The sequence below is a fragment of the Spodoptera frugiperda genome, chromosome 30 (assembly GCF_023101765.2).
Source record: "Spodoptera frugiperda isolate SF20-4 chromosome 30, AGI-APGP_CSIRO_Sfru_2.0, whole genome shotgun sequence".
NCBI classification, from domain to species: domain Eukaryota; kingdom Metazoa; phylum Arthropoda; class Insecta; order Lepidoptera; family Noctuidae; genus Spodoptera; species Spodoptera frugiperda.
This window is the reverse complement of record NC_064241.1, coordinates 9,113,133-9,132,554: the sequence shown is the minus strand read 5'-3', so window position 1 is coordinate 9,132,554 and position 19,422 is coordinate 9,113,133. Positions and strand designations below refer to the sequence as shown.

At 32.9% G+C, this 19,422-nt stretch overlaps 1 long non-coding RNA gene across 1 annotated transcript; it reads right to left on the bottom strand.

The window, feature by feature from the left end:
* Positions 1-564: 564 nt before the first annotated feature.
* Positions 565-18,671, bottom strand: LOC126912818 (uncharacterized). Its single transcript, XR_007707464.1, has 3 exons — positions 18,097-18,671; positions 4,728-4,775; positions 565-667 (listed from the first exon to the last, which is right to left on the bottom strand). It is a non-coding gene; the product is annotated as an uncharacterized LOC126912818 (long non-coding RNA).
* Positions 18,672-19,422: the final 751 nt, after the last annotated feature.

The window sequence follows — 19,422 nt, the reverse complement described above, 5'->3', positions numbered from 1 at the left end:
AGAAAAAACCTTGTCTTAATGTCTTAAGGGTAGCTTTCCTAGATGCGTGGTTTTCAACTGACTTTTTCGCCTATCCAGAGGCACAAAGATGCCTATTTTCTTTATAATAATATTTTGCTTTTTTTTTTAAATTATAAAATTATACTCAATATTTTCTTCTTCTACATTATCACGTGTAGGTACAATGTTACAATGTTTGAACTAAGTAAATTTATAAAGACACACTAAAAGTGGTTTTTACTGTTTCGCCATTAATCTTCATAAGTAACAGACATTATTATCTACTTAAGTTCCGCTTCTATATAATTTTGCAACTTAAGCAGCTTATTTACTTATTACAAACAAAATTCTAATAGCTACTTATTTTATTGTTAAATTTTTCTAGTTTCTTTAATGTCAAATGTTGAAACAAAATTACTTATGACTTTATTCGTTTCTGGTTATTTTACGTATTATGTTAAATTATAAATGAAGATGTTAAGGAAAATCAATCTATACCAATTATAAAGACACAGTTTTAAACTGTATTTTATAGTTTTTTGTATGCTTTTAGTACTGAGCTATTCTATGAAATAAAATTATAAGAAAACTTCTCTGTGTCCATTGAGATCGATCCTCCTCTTAAGCAAACGCCGCCAACCGCGCCGAACTCCACCCATCTTAACACCTGAAATAAAAATAAAATAACATTCAAATACTTGGAAACACACAATAAGAGATGACTTTAAAAAACGTATAAATCATTTTAAGATCCATACATTTTGAATTTAACGTCAAAACACACATCTATCAAAGTTAATAGTGTTGTCAACGCGCGATAGATTTTATCGATTACATTATCACCGTATGGTAGCGGCTTCACCTACACAATCAGATCCCATAATAAGCGTGTAACAGAAGCCAAGTGTCGTAATCGATCATCGTAATTGCGCTGTTTATCTATAGACAAGAATAAGGTAAACATAGGAGACAGGTAAGGACATTAGTGTTTGTACAGCCTTATACTGTCCGCAGATGAATAATGGCTCGGTGATCACATTAACACAATGTTAAAAGTTGACAAGGCGGGGAAAGTAGCGCTAAATATTCTATTACGTAGAGGAAGGAACTTGTTAGCAGAGACACGTTTTAGACAATGCTTGTTAATAAATACGTAAAAGATTTGTTTTTAACACACACGTAACATCATTTCGCAAATGTTGCATCATATTGATTTACTGACTAAAAACTTGTATTTATAATCTCTTTGTAAATCACGAATATTGTATAGCAACCGGTTTGAGAATATACGAACTAGTATTCCAGTTATAACGGCAACTTTTATTTTTTAAATTAGGATCATTTCTTAGCACTAGTTTTAACAGATCTTACCTATAACTTTTATGCAATATTTTATTGCTCAGCTAAACCCGGTCGTAATCGCGATTCGGGACGTCGATAATGTCGACATCGACATCATTTCTATATTTAATCACTGTTCATCGAACTTTAAGTAATCAGCGCGTCACTACGTCTGCGGGCCGCGAATTCGTCGGTTGATTCGCCAACCTTGGCGTAACGAGGTCGCCATCCGCCCGGCGGCGGCGCGGCGGTGGCAAGTGGGTCAGGGGACGCGCATGCGCGCTCCGGACACGAGCAATGAGCGCCGCCCCCGCCCTCGAATGAATGGCCCGGACCCCCCACTTTAGAGCACCAGCCAACATATACTGGCCTCCCCTTCCTAGGATCCTATTTACGACGACCGCATGATATAGGGTGGTTCAAAGGCTGGAAGAGCTCTAGCTAGCCTGGTAGTAAGGCCCAGCAGCTGTTGTACAAATCTGTTGAGCGCTCAGCCCACTAGTTGCTAAGCGAATCTTGGGCTGTTTGATTTTGTCTATTGTCTGTGTAGGCATTTCATTATTGCTACCACATAATGTAACGCCTACCGATAAATATGAAAGGTTAAGATTGATGGTTTAATCCGCGAGTATATTTCCATGTAAGTATACAAATCTCATTGTGTGATTGTCTATCAGAAAAAAAATAGCTAAGCGTGAATTCAATTCAGTTTACAAGATGAGGTCATTGAACATAACATGTGAGACGATATGATACACATTGTCTGGTCCTTCAATCGAATCGAAGGACCGGTTCAATAAGACAATAACTAATGCTAGTAATTTCATTTCACTGTACATTTTCATTTCCAATAATCACGTTTTCCTCCGAACAAACACAATCTTGTTTTCTTTCATAGCTCTCAACATAAGAATAATTTATGAAGGCAGCGAACTTTTCTCAGTTCTTTTATGTGCGTTATTTCCATTTTATTCTCTTGTATTCTGGAATCGTATTACATAAAGCTACTACTAACAAAAAAATATGAGAGAGCGCCTTTGTGAGGACATATTTTTATTTGGTAAAATTGGAAAGTACCAGAAAAGAAATTAAACTGAAAGGAGTTCTTATAACAAGGGTCTTAGGAACAAGTATGATAAACTAGAAGTTGGTAAAATGAATGGAGTAATAAATTCCTACAATATTTATACATTCAACGAACTATAATATAATATAAAGTCTCAAAATCTGTAATTCCATTTGCGAACATTGGTAATTTTACTAAAAGAAAATTATGAGACAGTTTGAGCCCAGTAATACATTATTTAGAAAAAAAAAACGCCCTTAGTCGAAATTGTAAGAAATGAGAAGCAGAATTCTAAATAAACAAACGAAATAAAAATGTTGCCGAGAACAATTGGAAAGGACGTCTGCGAAATAAAATGAAAAAGGCGAAGATTTATACAGCGGATTCAACTACATTTTGTAGTCGTTAACATAAATTTCTTGCGCTCTAAATGCGAAGCTGTATAATACATTTCAACCCTAGAAGCCTGCACTGGTGACCTAGTTCTGTCAAATAAATCTAACCTAGCTAACGCTTAACTCCATTGTTGAATTTATGAACCGAACCGTTGAAATAATGAAACTAGAAAATTTAAAACTCACCACTAAAATCCAAAAAAGAATGAAAATTTTATTGATGGAAGAAGTTTTTTCGGAATAAATAACTTAAGCGACGATAGGAAAAAACACAACAAAACACGATGCTAGCGCAATGAGAGACGAACTCCGTATGATGTGTTCCTGTACAACGGAGCGCTTGAAACTATTGGTGATGAAAACTATTAGTAAGCCACTAATTGTACGGCAGCCTACATAGGCGGCGGTAATTGGCCCATTTACACTTTTCGTTAGTCCAGCGTGCATAATTGTTGCCTGTTTACATCGGATATGATATGAATGTGCCAACCACGAACGGTGAAAAAATTTCAAGGTACATCGAACTATCGAAGGGCACGAATTTAAGGTGGTAATGAGTAAATTAGAATTTGATCTACGTATTTGCTTATTAACAGGTTATGTTGATTGGTTTCGGATCGTTTATCAAATTATAAGCTTTAAACTTTTGTGGAAGTGTTGTGGAAATAATTTTACATTTTATCGTCTTTTTCTTCTATATAAGAATTATCATGGAAACAAAATCCTTACGAAATGATTGAGAAATATGGTAAATAGATGTGTGAGTACAAAATTTTATTTAAATAGTGAAACAGCCATGAACTACGGTCAAATATGTACAGTAACAAATATGAATTTAATAATACTACACATACATGTGGGCAATCGGTTGTCCATTAGCATATCTACAGTTGAATATGATTAAAACAAGACAATGAATAGTCAGTTAGATCATTTACAATAGTATTGAGGCTTGGTGACGGACAAAAGCGTTTCGCAGCATTTAAATTAAGCAATCTCAATAGACGCAGTAAGATCAATTGAAGTAGTTGATTTAATCCAAGTAATTCATTCTATTGAGATGTGTGATGTTTTAACGATGGCATGAAATTAATTGAAGCCACAGACCCTGAAGAAGCTATTTATCTATATAAGATTTATAAAGCTAGTATTAACAATATAAATCCCATTTTGCTAGACCAAAAATTTTGTGCTAAAAATGAAATATTCCGTAATACAAGACCATATATCAATATCGCGTTTAAAAATACCAGAGGTAATGACTAATACATTGTAGTTATGGTGCTAATAAATGCCGACCCAGAAAGTTTGTTCGAGCCGAAACAATTAACGGGAATGCTTTGTTACATCTCTTAGAGTCTAACACATTGGATCTATTGTTTAAGCACCTTCACCTTTTATGGGCTTTATGAGTTTATTTAACAGAAGAAGATCTTTGTTTGTCTAAGGTACCTGAGGCAGAGCATCAAAGGCATGGACCAGTTTTATTGGTACCGATATTGCGTCATTGTTACTGCTGTTGATGCTGCTGCTATTAGTTGTACTATTTGCAACGAAATATTTAAAATAGTCTAACAATTGGGATGTAACTCAGTAATATCTGTAAGATTGAAGTTATACAACAATAAATATGTATATCAAATTGATATCATAAATGTGATTTCTCTTTATTTAATGAAAGATATATCTTGCTGAATTATGGCAATATAGACCACACAACAATATACTAAATCACAAAAATACCATCACAGTTTCCACTACATCTAATAACGGAAGCAGACAATTGCCCATAAAATGTATAGCTGGTTAAACATGTCCTTTGGCATGATGCCAGAAAGTCTGCGAACTTAAACATTACTCGAAACAATTTTATCAAAACCCATCCAAGGCGGGTAATTAAAGCAGTTATTATATTATGTACTTACATTTTTAGACGCGATGTTTCCCACAGCCGCGACAGCTCTCGGCGCCATCTGAAATAATTTCCACATAAAACATTAATATTTATTACAAATATTATGTCAAAAGATGAAAGCGCTGCAGCGTAATTCAATGTTGCAGGAATTACAAAAAGCTTCCACCGATGGAAACCGACCTTGTTCATCCTGCTTGATACGCGCCAAACTGGCGTTGACTTGACAGTCCCGCCAAACATGGCGGCCGCTCGTGTGGGAAGCGGAAATACACGAATTACTACGAGCCAGAAAGGATAGAACAATCTGTGTGCGCGTGCAAAAAAGAGACGGACGACAGGTCCTGGCTGTTCGAACTTTTAGAAAGAGATAACGTTATGCGATTTGACAGGAGTGTGAGCGGATAAGAATCTCATCTAAACGGTTTTTAGGGTGGAGCTGTCTGGACTTTCGGGTCGGCGAGACGCGCAGATGGTAACAAAAAGGGACCAGTCGGGACTAAAATTTGGGCATAAATTGAACGACATTTTTGCCACATTGCTGCGAGGTCGTCCATCGTCTCGGGAATGAACAGAAACGTTTAGTCCCGACGTTATTATTGTTACAATTTTAGATAAAAATAATGTGGAGTTAAACTTAATTACATTATTTGAGTCATTAAAAATCTCATTAGCCTTTTGAGTCAGTCCAATTTTTCTCATTTGGTATTTTAATTATACAACCGGAATTCTTTTCTAGTATGATAATTTTAACATGTGGACTATGTTTGTTCTAACAAAACACGTTTCGCATAACAGAATTAGCCATATTCAAGTCACGGGGTCACTGACTCGGGATTTATTGTTGGTTTCCTGCCGTTTTATTAAACTTCATATTTTTCCTAAACACGGGTTCGCCGACCAAATGTGTCTTCCGCTTTTTATTTATTCGGTCTGTCATTGTTGTTCTATTTTAGGCGAATAGTACTATGAGTTTGTTTTAAGTAACATATTCACGATTAGTTACATCATTTTTTGATAGAAACGATTTTCTATTGTGTTCTTTAAGACTAGTGAAATAAAGTCGAGAGTTATTTGGTATTTGAGTCACACATACGAGTTAATGTTATTGGAATTGCATTTGTAGTACGGTCATCAATGTATCGGAATATATTTATTTTTATCCGTGATGTAGGAACACATACAACGCTCACGCCTTTTCCTTATAGGATCACTAGAACCTTTAGAGGTTCCGTTTAAATATTTCTTGGATCGACTTGTCAAGTTACCTAAATATAGTCTGAAATCATTTATCAAATTTCATTTAACCTTCATTATAAAATATCTTGTAGAAACTTTAAGGATAGTTATGCAATAATCAACTACTATGTTTGTAGGCTTACGTATTTTTTTAATATAGCTAATAGATTTAAAGTCAAGACTAACTACATATTTATTTTATTAGTTGTGTACATTCCTTAATTCCCTTATTTTGTAAAAATGATATCAAGTATTTATTTAAAATCCTATTTTGTAAATAATTCTCCTACGATTAACTTTAAGGAATGTACAGCAACTTCTTATTAAGATCTCTCAACTATTGATACATTCCAGCTTTCAAACGCAGTTATAGATGAAATATTTCAATCAAGTCTTAAGTATTTTGATTAATAAGTCTTAATTTGTAACTTGCACTGACTTTTATGGCAGTATTTTAAAATATTTCTTGATGTTAAATAAACGTTTATGACGTTTTTGCGTGCCAAGATTTTTGTGTAAGAAACATGATATGTTTAATTTTAAATTCCGAACAATATTTGAACTTTAAAAAAGAACGGATAGTTTTTTAGTATCTTTATAAACGAGGTGGCACTATGAAGTATTTATTACATATCATTGTGAAATATCACAATTAAAAAAAAAAACAAATGCAAGTCATCGTTTTTAAGAAGTAGGTTTTAGTAACACAAAATGATGTTAATAATTAAATTGACAACTACAATAAGCATACATCTGTTTAAAGAATTATAGTTTTTATTGCGACAAGAGTAAAAACTGTTTTTAATTGCAATCTTTAATTAGTTGGAAAGTTCAACATTATTAAGAATTCCAACGCTATCTCCCATTACATGAACAGCAAAGTTCATAAAATTATATGGATGGTGTTCATATCTCTGGTATTATAAGGACTAATACGTCTTAATTACAAGTGACGGGATCTAATTGGCAAATTCAAGTATAATGTCAATCGCACCAGCCGCCTTATTAATCGCGTTCAACTAGCACCTTAAGGCATGCCAACGTATCGTTAAAAAGACAAAAACCAATAATAACTATATTAGATACCTGTAATTTGTTCTAGTACAATAATAAATAGAATCGCACGTTATAAACTGGTTTCATTTAAGTACATATTGAGATATCGATGCATGTTTTTGCAACTAGTTAGAGCGAGTTCTGATATCGATTTTCAATCAAAATGTATCAGTATGTTGTATTTTATCGATCATCGTTTAGCGTTTAATTAAACGCTTGGTTTCAATAGAAATTTGATTCTTTAGTATTTTAAAACATCTGCTTTGAATAAATGAGTTGCATTTCCTAGTAGTAGATAAAGCACGGATATACTCGTACATGTTGCAAGAGTAAACCGCCAACCGACAGAAGGGGAGGTTCCCTTGCCTGGAACGTTTCGCTCCAGCCCCCTAGACGGCGCACCTGCGCAGTAGCGCTGTCTAAAGCCGTATGCGGAATTGAACCATGTTTCCCGTATATTTCAAGTACCTACACTACAGTATAGATAATTTAAATTCAGACAAGAGGGATACAAGGGGATGTTAGTGCTTCAGCTAATATTAGATTTTGTGAGTGTTTCAACAGTGTTTTGGCTTTAAATATTTGGTTATATATCTACTTCCCAAAATAGCTTGGTTTTGGTCATTTCAAATATGAGATTTTTACCTATTCCAAATCGTATTAATGTATAAAAGATATGGCGAAATTTGTCTTTTATAGTCATCAGTAGCAAATAATTTGGAATGGAAACCTTATGTACTGTAAGGATAGTACTTAGGTCCAAAGTACGCAACCAAATTACACCTTATAAATTACCGTCTTTAATTTTAGTTATCAAATGGTTCATAAAGGAAGATAAGATTACCGATTATTATGTTAACCTGGTTTACGTTAAACTTAATTTCATAGATAATAAGAGATTAGAGCAACGGAAGCTGCTGTGGTTTGTGTTTGCATTCACATTATAATATCGTATCAACTGAGATTAAGGCTGTATAGTATGTCACCTGAAGCCTGGTAGTCGCTGATAAATCTTTATTTAACTTAGATAAGGACACACTGTGAAATACTATTTTAGATAGCTATAATTTTAAACGTTAACGGCGCAGGTGGATTTTTTGGTTCGTAAACCTTCGAGATCAAGTTTTGTATGTTCATTATATATTTTCTTATAAAGTTGTTACGGATAAGTAAATAAGAAGATAAAGTAGGCATATAATTATACACTTTTCAAAAGTACAGTCACAAAATTATGTGATGAGCCTCTTGTCAGAAATCGGTCTCAATTTCTAACTTCAATAGATTAGATAGAAGAAATTACTCGAATGACTTTTGTACCTAAAAAAGTCTTTTTAGACTTCTTTATGTAGGTATTCCATCAATTCCAAAGCTAAGATTTTTAATTACTTGTAACATTATTCATTAATCGTCTAAAACATTATTAAAATACGAAAGCCTCATCTCCTAACAAAACAGAAACATTCAGATGCCAACATAATTATTTGGTCATCAGCAATTATATTGAGAGCATCGAATACTTGCGTTTATTTCTACCATCAGTCTGTTTTATCTACAAAAACATATTTTGACTTGAATGACTTCCGAACAACGAGGCGTGCCGATTGTATCGATCCGGTACTTGGAGCCACATCGCATTACCCGGCAACATTGAATTTTGCGCGAATGTTGAAGAGATTTTGAGATGGAATGGAAATGTGTTTGTATATAATATGGATGTGTTCCAGAAATATATTGGAAGGTCCTATTTATGTAGGTATTTGGGAAAAGATCGAAGATGACAAACATCTCATCATACCCACAATCACATTGGACAATGTACATTAAGTGCGAATAATATGAATTTCGTCATCATGTTAGAAAAAAATAGGTACCTACATAGAACATTTTAATGAGTTTTAAATTTATGATTTACTGCGGTTTAGTACAGTTTAAAATGATTTTTAATTCATCACGCAATTCTGGTGGCCCTAAAACCAACCCCTAAGTAAAAGTTGCATGGAGCAAACGATAAACGGACGATTTTTTTATAATAAAATATTTAGTGACTGTAAAACCTGGCCATGATAAGTCAAACAGAAAATATCCTCGTAGACACGCAATCCTTGAGAACATTATTATTTATTAACAGGCTTGTTTATGAACTTAGGAACTTTTAATGACAATGAAAATAACTTACGTTAGCAATAAAAATACATTAATTCTTATACAAGTTACTCACGCGACTTTTCCCGTTGGGGACCGAGTTTCCTTAAACTTCGAAACTTCTGGTAAAACGCAGATGTTACTTGTAAAAAATGATATACGAGTATTGACAAAGAAAGTACTTCTTGACAACGAGTTTCAACGAAGGTATCAGAATCTTTCATTGCGCATTGGTGCTTACTCATTCCGTACATTTTTTTATTGCATACTCCTTTAACGTTACGACTATCCTTGAGGGGATATTGAATTTGAAACCTGACATAACTTTTATTGCTACCTTTATTTCTATGTAAATAAGAATACGGTATGACAAAATGTACCTAAGTATCAATGTAGACTTCCATGACATCTAGTCGTAAGACTTGACTATTCATGTCACGTAGGTCTAAGTGTGAACGATTGAATTTTTATTCGCGTGTTTGTCTATTGAGAACATAGTATTGAACTTCCTACTACTATATAGATACGTAATCTTTTGCATTGTATTTTTATGGCATCGTAGGTATTACGAATATGATCAATTTAGTTAAACTTTTGGTGACAACTTAGGTAGGTACTAGTGGAATCTTTTGAAATCATGGGTTAATGATTTAATGTTAACTTTAACCAGTATTAAATAAGTTTTTGTTTCGATGTTACATTCCACACTTGAGTAATTTCGGAATAGATATAATAATAAATGATAATTTATTTAATGTGAATAATTCATGAACATATATTTCAATGTTACAGAAAATTAAAAAAAAAAATTAAGCGGAAATATTGCTGTTTTTTAATATAATTATTCCAAAGTAATTTGGGATTAGGTAATAATAAGATTTCAAAGTATTCTGTTCTATGAAAATATACGCCGTTTATTTATATTTTTAATACATAGCAAGAAAAAGATCCAGTTATTGCATGTTTTGTTTTTATGTGTTTGCAGAATAATTCATTAGGACGGGAAATGTAGTAATATTTGCTAGTTTGTTTAAATATTATTTACATAAAAGCATATAAAATAAGTATTCGTTTTTTTTCTGTACCTATGCATAATAATTTTAATATGAATTCATTTATTTCATAAGCTTGAGTGTAATTTTTTCATGCTTTTTGATGACTGGTAATAAGTTTTTGTCTGTTTTGTATTGCTTCTGTTTTGTATTGTGAAGCAATTGCATAATTTTATAGAGATACTCAATAAACTCATACTCAATAAATATTGTAGTAAATAAGATTAACCTAGGTAAGAATTTAGGATTTTCCGAAAAAAATACTACCTCTTGTCTAGAATAGCAGAACTTCTTTATGTACTAGTTTTACATAAAAATTATCAGGTATATAAGCAATTAATGTTAAGTAGAAACGACAAAAATTGAACAAATAGGCAATGAAAATCAAATGTCTTACAAATGGGTGGAGTCGAGAAAGGTCAAACCTTTTTTGATATCTCGCATTAGCATGCATAAAGCGAGAAATCAGAATACTATCAGTGTACCTACGGGTAATTCCGCACATGCGTACAACGAGCTTCAGTATCGACGAGCGTCAGGCGTCGCGCGCAGGTTACCTACCCCGATAACGTAAATAATACAATAAAAATAATCCAATCCCACTCGATTTGAATGTCTTCTGTTCTCGTAGATATGAAGTCAGCTCGATAGACCCTCGTGTACCCTCGACACGACATTTTGTAGCGACTTTAAGACTTTTTTTATGACGGTAGTATAATTGATGGGAAGGCCTCGTTGAGACAGCGAATTGTTGGTCGTATCAATATTGACAAGGAAAATTTTTGTATTATAAGGTTGTAGCGGAAATTTTTAAGATTTGATGATTGATGGAAAACAATAGAAAAAAAGGTTAATGCAAAATATTGCTTTTCGTGTAGGCAATTCGAAACGAATTGAATAGAAGTCGTAAGAATGTTATTAATTATTATTCCCTTAGATGTTAAATGTTAAAAAATAAGCCATAAGTTTAAAATGGTGAATTTTATACTGCACGGTCTAAAATTGCTTTTGTGTCATGACTTGACATTACATGGTAAGGTTAAATGTCAATGTAATTTCATTTTTTGTTTTATGAAGAAAGGACGGTATATTTCTCCAATTATTAAACCTAGCATAATTACACATAAAAAATAATGGTAACAATAAAACATTAGAAATACTACAAGAATTTTCAACGATGAAATAAATTTCAAAATCCTACAAAATAACGATAAATTAGCGGCCATTTTAAAATAACTTCGAATTTTATTCAAACGGATCACGCGAAGAAATTAAATCAAACAACCGTGTAATTGATATTCATTACAGTTGAAATAATAATTCAATAATCAAGCGGCGATATCGCGAGGTTGGTATATAAAAATTCAAAATTACGCTTACCGTAGAAAGCGGGTGGCGCGTGGGGCAGCTGCGCGTTGCAAAGTGTGAGCGGCGACACAAGCCTACCGTGTCACCCCTCCCGCTGCCCCGCCCTACTCCTTACTCCTCTCAGATTTGTCTACTCAACCCCTCGCTACCGGAGTTAACAGGCTCTAGATCTAATAATACCTATTAATTACCCATTATTAACCTACGCAATACTTCTATCAATTTTACGCCCATTAGCCGCAGAAAAAATATCTCAACTAAGTTTTATCATTTATTTTAACCTTTGTCGTCAAACAAAAGGAAAATAAAAACTTTAGGCGTGACGGACAAATTACGCAACTAAGACGTGTGTGAGTTTGTACAAAGATGTTCAAATAAAAGTAAAATGCGTGCTTACCTATTGACAGTGAAACCGTTAACGTTGAGTCGGACGCGTTTAGTGACGTAACCGAAGCCTGCCGGTTTTGGAGGACGGGTACACAATGGACGCGCGTTTACTATACGACAAATGTCTTAAACAACGCATCATGTTATGAGCATCATTGCTAAGTTAAGAATCCGATTTTCCAATTTCTTTTATCTATTCATATAGAATGGGATGGTTTCTTTGATTCTTCTAGATTACCAGAAAGGAAACATTAAGTCGCGATCTCTAGTACAACGTAAGGTATTAGATAAAACTTAGATCTCAACATTGAAACGATACATTGAATACTTTGTATAACAAATCAGCGTAGATATAAAGAAAAGAAACTAAAGACCCTCCAGAGATGATTTTTAGCTATTATAACATTTATATGCGCACAATCATTCTCAGGAGACCGAGTCGGTACGTCTCAACAATGGACACATTCCATGACATCTCAATGACACATTAATAAAATATTTTTCAACTTAAAATGCATTCTATGCTAATATACAGTACATTTGGAATATAGAAACTAATTATTGTTTTTTGTCGGCAACGTGCGTGCGACAAAACTGTCGCAGTGTCGGAATTTGCATTCTAAACGGGGCTTATCCATCGTGACACGTCCGTCCGGTGTCTATGTCCAACTAACAAGACGCCATATGGTTGTTCATGGGCGAATGACTCAATACATTTTTGTATGTAACTCTTTGTAACCGGTGGTGCGTGCGATTTTATGCGTTTATGTCATTGTTATTAGGTAATGTTGGTATTAAGTACAATCGATTTGTTGCCCAAGGTATACGGTGTATGGTACGACTTGATCTTCTTTATTTAAATAGGTTTAGGTTGTAATATTATTTGATTGATTTAGTGTTATATTTTAGCATAGTTACAATAGTCAGGTTATGGGCTTGTATTAATAAAGGGTATTGCGTGAAAAACGCACTAAATAGTCAGTTATTTAGATTGATAAATTCATAAAATAAAACTAGGTAGCAATACCAGTACTTAGTCTAGCTCCAGAGCTGTTCTAAAATGTAGAATGATGGATATTTTTTTTTTCTAATTTAGACGTTGGTATTCTATTAATACAGAATTACAACAATTAAAAATTCGACACAAAATATTACCAAATCTTGGAATTCAATGCGCGTTTTCACTTCGAACGCTAATTGGCTATACGTTGGTTCGCAATGACGTTGAAATTCGTCATTCTGTAAATGTTTGCCTAAACTATGTCAATTTTGTAATGTGGTAATAGAATTAACTACGTAAAAGGCAAGTTTTATAGCACAGAATTTTTAATATGGCACACATTTAAATAGCAAATAATAAACATTTTTGAGCTTAAAACATAGGATATATAAAAGTAACTTCTGACCGTTAAAATGGCAGATGTTTTGTCCCGAAACACGTTGAAATAACTCAAAAATTATAAGTTGCAAATACTGCAGTACCCCATGTCACTCAAGCGAAGGATTATTTTGCTCGGACTCTCGCAGCCAATCCGACGTCACCCCTCCCCTTATTGGTGAATTTAAAAAAGGAATTTCAATTTAATCCGCTCCCCTCGAATATAGATGACAGGCGGTGTTTCGCCGAGTGTCGGTGCCCAACAGATTATCGAGTGTTCTCTTTTCAAAACTTTTAGTCTTTCAAATAAAAAAGAATGCGTTCAAAGACTCCATCTTTTTCGTCTACCTATACTTAACTTTTTTTTTATCTAAAAATTAAAGACTAGGTTTTTCTTCTTAATATCAGGACGTTTTACAAATATATTTTTTAGAAAATAATAGTATATGAATGTTTAAAAAACCTTCTACCGTATAATGTAGGGCATAATATCTTTAGTTGAGGAATCTTTTCGCATGATCAGTGGAATATACCACGTTTCGCAAACAATTTTTGAGTGGCTATTACATGTTACCAAGTTATATAATAACAGCACATCAGTACGTCATATTAATAGTTACCTACTACTTTATTTTTATAGGTCTGATGTGATGAGTCATGCCTCTAAATGTTGGTACTCTCAAAGTTGTTGCCATCTCAGGAGCAAACGAGATCACGATTATGATAGAAACATCTGTTAGTAAATTTATTCATAGTTTAGCAGCTGATTGTGGCTGTATTTTGTAAGAGGTAGTTAGGTACTTAAAGGGCTTTGTAAAACGGTAAATAAACGTATTACCAATTTAAGTTGAGCAATATTTTTTTTTTGACTTCTTTAGGTAAGATAAAAAAAATTATGATTATTTCTGCGTAAATCGATTTTTTTTTTAAAGTTCCGTGACGCCCGACAATGAACCTACAAGTTTTGGAATGTTAATGAATATTGCCACATTGTGAAATAATGTTTCTGTTGCGGATGCACCAGTTGTCTTGTTAAAAGGTTTTGTTCAAAAGACAATTTAGACTAAACATTAAAATGTATATTTTATACGATGGTTCGTAGACTAAGGTTTTGTTCAAAAGAAAATTTAGGCAAGCTGTAAAAAATTTAGGTACCGTATATATAATTATGGTCCGTAGACGGACAGCTAAAGTTATGCATTGGATCATGTTTTAATTAATTTCATATTATCATAATAGCCAAATGTCGACCCATCACATAAAAAATACATAATTATGTTTGGCCTGTTTTTGATTCTTTTTAAAAAACGATTCGGTTGTTCCACATTAAGATAAATATAGGTACGTATATCACGGTCTCTTTGTTCGTCTGTACCTAGATCTATACCTATTTCAGTTTGGGGTCATGAGTCAGTAAATTTACATGCACTAGCTAGATCTCTTGTTTGATATGACTACACATTTAGTGATGCTTTGATATGGAAAATATGTTCAAGGTTTACCTACTTTAGTAACGTTTCTTTGTAAATTTTTACAAATGCCTGATCAAAAACGTTTATGTTCAGTTTAAATCTTAATTTTTAGGAATTTTGAAGAAATAGTTCTAGTAATATGTTTTGCTAAGAGAACTGTTTTTAAAGAGTTTTTATAAACTTATCTTAAAGTTAATTTGCTTTTTAACTACTGTAAATCTGAAATACATTTATAGGCACTTATGTACATAGCGTCTAAACATTATATACAAAATTATTTGTTTATGCGTTCCACATTCCGAAACTTATTACCATTTTAGTAAAAGGAACAAACACAGTTAACTAAAAAATAAAATATTAACAAAACACAACCCAGACTGGGTAACAGGATTTGATAAAATACCCCTATCATTGTCTCGCGTAAACATTTGATGGAAGTCACGCCGTTGACGACAAGCGTGGGAATTAAAAATATGGAAAAACTGACATTTTAAACTACGATTTTATTTCTACTAGGATATTATTTATCGAATTTAATGTTTATAACATGTTTTCATTATTACAGACATCTGCAAAATACTAAATATTTTTTTACTTATTTAAAAGAATGTTGTCGGTGTTACTAAAAATGCAATGTTTCAATTTTCATTGAACATAAATAAACATGCTACGCAGCGTTGTCTATTTTACTACTGACAAAACTAATCCTCTTTCTGCGTAAACTGAACAAATGGTCCACATTGACCATTTTTATGAAATATGTCAAACGTATTTTTCTAAGTCTACATTTTATTAGAGATTCAGGAATAGTTAATAATCCTTACATAACAACCCCTGTGAATTAATAAAATAATTCAAACTAAGGTATTTCATAATGATTAGTTATTTCTCGTGTAAGTATTTTCCGTAATTATATCAAAGAATGCGAATGACTTAATTTTCTTAAAACAAAATGTTACGACCGTGAGCCGCTTGACATATTTACACGAACTTTACTTTTTAATTAGCACACAAACTTAATAACGACTGAATTATTCTTGAAGAAAGTAGTTTTTAAACTTTTTACTGTGTGTAGAAAAATTAACCAACGAATGCTACACAATACAGTCATGTATATTTTTCTTTCTTGGAGCCTATATAACTAAACATTTTAAGCTTAGATTGAAATTCATAAGCTCTGCATAATCTAAAATAATTAATAGACAAAAATGAACAAAATGGCTTCTTCTATTAAACTTTTGCTTTAATAGGTCCTTATAAACATAAGTATTTATTAGATTAGGCCTAAAATACAGAAGCTAGCAAAAAACCCATGTCTACTAATTTTCATAATGTAGGTACCAGAATATGCTATATACACGCTACACTATATAAATATAATTATTATATCAATATCTCAGATAAATCCTAATGATAGTATTTATTTATAATTTTAGTAACCTAAATTCAATGGTAAATCAAAGACTTATCACGAATGCACTTCAAACGAGTTGCGTTCGAGAACACTTAGTAGCGAGCTACGGCTGTTACACAAATGCGCAAGTCCGAGATCGGCGCAGGCGCAAACGTGCCTTTGTGGCGGCCATATTTTATTGCTCCTTTTTTTCCGAACGAACAAAAATAACCATTCATAGAAGTCAGGTATAAAAATGTTTTTGTTCGAATTTTAAAATGTAACCGTTCCAAGGAAGGATTAGGAGGGTCGGTTACAAGATCTAGTTTGGTAGACAATGCTTGTTTTGGAAATTGAGCTTTAAGTTATTGGATTATGGTCTAATGGTTGCAGTTTAGAAGAAAAAACAGTTTTATGTAAAGGATTAGTTTAAAAGATGGGTAGTGACTTCAGAGAGGAAGGACAAATGAGATTAAAATTTGTTGTGTCACTTACACATAAAGTGTGATGTGTTGGAAATTAATTAATTATGTGACAAAAAAGTAGAATTAAAAACAATGGTATTGTAAAAAACATTATTATTATTCAGTTCATATATATGTATAAGTAAATAGGAACGGGCAATCTATTTATTTACTGATGAATCATACTGATTTTACAGAAAAGGGGTGTCGAGTATACCACTTTATTATTTTTTGTAATGTCAATGTTTCATAGATAGCCTTTATGAGTTCAGATTTTAATTTAACCTCTTCAACCAAGTCCAAAAAAATTAACATTTAAAAAAAATAACCAATAAAATATTTTTATTTAATTGTTTTTCTTATATTTCTTATTTGTAAAATTTATAATGAAAGAATAATAATATATGTAAATAGTTAAGTAGCTGCAAAGACTGTTAGTGCCAGTACTAAGTACCTAACTTAGAACAAAGAAGTTAGGACAAGATGCAGTAATACATTCTTGCACCCTCTTATTACAATATTATATTCGTTATCATTAATCAGTACAGAATAAATGCACTAATAAATAGAACACTAATTACTCGGAGTGATTTTTCTTAATCCCCACACTTGGCAGGCAACATGGGGATTAGGCCCAAAAGTCCAAAGTCGCGGTGTTTAGGACATATATATCAGGATTTGCTTGTTTAACATCTGATTTAGCAACTAGGGACATGATACAATCTATCTATAGTACCTATATGAAGAAAAAAAGGTTTTTTTCTTATGATTCCAAAATCTTAATAGGCGTTTGTTCTTCTTCTGTTTCTTAAATAAAAATAAATAGGCATGTTCCCATTATGTCTTATAAAAATCCCAGACAATAATATTTAATATTTTAAGTGTAAACTTCTAACACCAATACAATTTTTTTCCTATTTTTTTTAGATTATATTGTTTTAATATAAAATAAACTCGCCATTGAAAAAGGTAAAAGCAATTGCATATCTCATTATGAGGATAATTTATACAAAGTTAAAAAAGTTATAATGTATAAGTAGTATATTGCTCCCATATCAATTCAGAATATTGTCAAAAAAATCAGCTCCTGAAAAATAAATCTCTCAAAGGAAACTGCATAGTCACCCACCACCTGTTAAAAATGTAGAAGTACCTAAAATATCAATAATAAAAATAATGACCTATGCATATTTGCAGACTGCAGATTTCAACTACTACTCCATAAAGTACTTATATGATTACTGTCTCTTGCAAGGAGACAAAGGATGTTGACTTAAGCCCAGACAGTTTATTTTTTCAGGACATCCGCCTGAAACAATGCACACATATGTGCATCCACAATGAAAAACTCTTCAATTTGGTTTCAAATCTGCAAGTTGTCATTACCAATAAAAGAAAAGAAGGAAAAATAACTTATTTTCTATTACTTACCAAATTACAGCAAACACTCGGCACAGGATCAGACGGCAAAATAATAAAAAAACATAAAGACAGTGTTTCAAAAAGCAATTCAAAATTTTTCGTCTGTGCTCTATTACAAAAGCTTTTTGAATGAAAGCTCCCTCCGAGCTTGACAGAACGAGGGGACTGTTTTACCGTCGCAGTCTGCCTACAACGCCATCTAGTATCGAATAGAGCAACCAACCCACCCTCCAATTAAGTGGCTTGTAATATTTTTAATCAATAATTTCTTTCTTTAGAATTTTATGCTTTTAGGAAAGTTAAACATGGAATTATACTTTTAGAAACACTGTTTTTGAAGAAATGCATACAAATATGTATCTGATGTGACAAAACAAAAGAAATCGATAAAGCGCTTACCTTTTATCCGCAGTGCAGGATGCGTGTTTTAGTCACTTCGCGAAATATCTAATATTAAGAGTTGCCTCCATTTGCCAATAAGCATTAGCCTATTGGCAACAAGAATATGCAACAGAAAACTTTAAATTATCACTGGGAAACGAGATATGATTTTTTAAAACAGAAACTCACGGATGCGGATTCTAATCAGATTTTCCCTAGCGACGAATGGACGAAGCGACATCTACGGAAAACTTGTACACTAATAGTCCGACTTCGAGGCCATTTTAGTTTAATTTTTTTGTACTAGATGGCGTTAGGGTGAAACTAGGGGAGAACTTTAGTCAGCATTGTGCTTTAAAATTTCCAAGGACTTTGAAAAGATGTCGCGATTGTAAGATTCGTGTATTGTATTATTTTAAAGGACTTGACTTTAATTTTTTTTCGGATGATTTGAAACATTTTTTGCTTAATAACGAAGATGGTTAAATTAAGTCTTATATAATTATGGAGTTTTAAATGGAATAAAAACATAATAAGTAATTAATTTTAGTGACTTGATAATGATAATTAATTAAATGTATTAATTGGTTAGGTCTCTGACTTATCTACAAGTAAAATCAGTCCACTCGCTAGTATATTGAATCAAATCCTGTGCTTAGTAGTCGCAATGCATCTTTGTATCACCCGAAACACCAGAGGCGTTAGAAGGCGTGTGAGTGTTACGAATTTAAATTTTATTAGGGAATCGGGGATTTGGAAGATTGGGAAGGGGGTAATTGGGCCTCCGGTAACCTCACTCATACAACGCAAGCGTTGTTTCACGTCGGTTTTCTGTGAGGCCGTGGTATCACTCCGGTCAAGCTAGCTCTCCCACACTTATAATGTTGGCAACGCACTTGTAACTTATTTGGTGTTGCGAATCCATAAAGCAGCGCTAATTGCTAAACATCAGTC